A 2,796-nucleotide genomic window follows, 5' to 3' on the forward strand; every position below is an offset into this window, starting at 1 on the left:
TTTTCCACCGTGAGGACGTGACTGTTGCGTCATGACGTTTGTGACAGATAAACTCTCGGGCGATGCGTGTAACTTTTCTGTTGCGGTTGTAACCATAGAGATATGCTTGTAACATAATAATAATAATAATAATACATTTAATTTAGAGGCGCCTTTCAAGACACCCAAGGTCACCTTACAGAGCATATAGTCATCATTCAAAACTATGTAAAACAGACTAGGAATAAAAGGAAAACAGAGGTTAAACATGAATAATAATAATTAATAACACTCAAAGACGCCTAAAGTGAAGGGGGGACCTCACTAACCACCACCAATATGTAGCACCCACTTGGGTGATGCACGGCAGCCAATCGGTGCCAGAACGCTCACTACACACCAGCTTGAGGTGGAGAGTTAGGGATGAGGTGGAGAGTGAGGGAAAAGAACATTTAAACACTATCGACCATATTTAAACACTATCGATCACATTTAAATGCGAACATGTATACGTTCATAACTCTTTCGATTAAACTAACTATGACTTGAACATAAAATAGCATACAACACAGTCTACAGTTCCCGGCGTTACCGTGGAGGTATTGGCAGGGGCGGACTGGGGGAAAAAAGTGGCCCGGGAGTTTCTGTCAGACCGGCCCACTCAATACACGGCGCGCGGCCCACTAAGTACACGCCGCGTTGCCCACTCAATGGATCGCGCGTATCGAACAGTCAGTGGCCTTCTGGGAAAAATACCCATACACTTAACATTATTTTGGATGATTACAAAGAAATTACATCATATATGTATGTTTGTTTTTTAATAACATTTGGATCCACCAATTTGCCTGGATGGACACATGGAATAAAATGATTATTGGCTATTGTAACACTCCAAGGTAGGTATAGTTTGCTAGATGAATATGCTTAACTCTTGGCTAGTATCAGATGGTTATACAAGTATAACTACAAAGCCTTAAGGAATGAATGTCAGCAGAGAAAGACCACACAATAAAGAAACTGGAATCAGAGGGTAGAATTAGCATGAACAATATATTAGAAATGAACAGAACAGAACATACGATGGGGTGTGAACATCAGTGGTATCAGTAGTGTTGCATGCTGGGTGTGTGATTATTGTGTGTGTAGGGGTGCTGAAGGTGCATAACAAAACAGTAAGTTACATAACGACGTTCCCGAAATCCAGCCGTGGTGCAGAGTTATAGCCACTCCGAGCCAGTCGCACATTGAGCTTCCCCCAAATGCGCTGTTTTGGTGGCTGTAGCTATAATGCAAATGAGGAGGAGCGAGGCGGGTCAAGGAGGAGGGTGGGGGTGTGGCCCTGAGCAGCTTGCAGCCACGGTACCATTCGCTCTGTTTACAGTGGATGTATCGCAATGGCGAGGCTCACACAGCCTTTAGCCGTGTTCTGTAAATATTCTAGAACACACGGGAGTCCTGGAGCTCTATATCAAAATATTATCATATAGCCTACATAGATATCTATATCATATAATATTATAACGGCCAAAAGATGTGTGAGCCGATATTATGAATCTCAAACGACCGCGTTGGGTTCTCCGACGTTCCTGGTTCTTCAACGTCCTCATCAATGTGAAGTAGACTGAACCACGACAAGGAGGAGAAAGGGATCGTTGCCGGGCAGCGCTTAGGCACCTCCGCCTCCGGCGGTGGTCCCTCAGCGGGTCTCAAGCTGGAGACATTCGCCGCAAACAATCCCTTTCTCCTCATGGGTTGAGCGCATGCGTAGAACTGGGTGCCGCGTTGCGTGTATGTATGCAAATCCAAATTCTCTACCTCAATCCGCACAGCTGAGAACACTTCGGCTGTGTAAGAACCAATTTAGAGGTGTTTATTAATAAGGTGGAGATCTTTTCTTACTTTGGACTTCCGAAGTCTGTAAAACACATATTAGAAGACACTTAAAAAAAAAATCGAAAAATAGTCACCATGAGTGTGAAGACCGATTGCGAGTAGGAGTATAAAACTCAGTCAGTGCGATTGTGATTAGATAGGTATAGCTCTTGGAGAAAATTACGCTTGTGCCGCTGTAATAACCATTGTAGGGCTGATGCGCTGATGCGTGGGCCGGTACATAATAGTATTTTGGGCCATCGGCCCACCGGGGATGTCCCCGGTATTCCCGATGGCCAGTCCGCCCCTGGGTATTGGTTATAAAGGGGGGGAGGTTGTAACCGTGATGGATGTTTAGGAAACTGGTTGTAACAGGGTTACAGTTGTAACTAGGGCCATGGTCGTTATAACCAAATAAATATGAACTGGTTGATCATCTGTTGTTCCAAGAAACTACCTTTTGAGTACGATCCATGTTAACGTTATGTCTATTTGGTCTGTTTTATAATTAGTCACACTAGATATTGAAATCTTTATTATTATTATTCGTCATCCGCCGTTTTTTGGTCTTCAACTCCTCCGCCATACTTTCAGCTTCAGAAACCATTCAACTATTAAAAAGTTCAGGTCTTTAACGAAATGATGGCTATTATTCAGCGTTTTTCAACTTTTTTAACTATTCCCCTTTTCCCACTTTTTTTAAACATGGGAGTCAATGGGAGGACGGCGGAGCCCCATTTTCTCTGGAACGTCAACTGTTTAAGACGTAAATAAATTGATTTTCAACCGTTTACCTTCGTTCAAAGCATTTAACAAATCTACACACTTGTACCTTCAATAATATCCTAACATAATTTGTATATCATTTATACTTTATTCAGAATCCGTTTTAGTTTCAAACCGTCTGCAGTTGGTCCCATTGAAGCCGTCGGCGTCTGACCA

This window comes from Gadus macrocephalus, chromosome 1, assembly GCF_031168955.1.
Source record: "Gadus macrocephalus chromosome 1, ASM3116895v1".
Taxonomy (NCBI): Eukaryota; Metazoa; Chordata; class Actinopteri; order Gadiformes; family Gadidae; genus Gadus; species Gadus macrocephalus.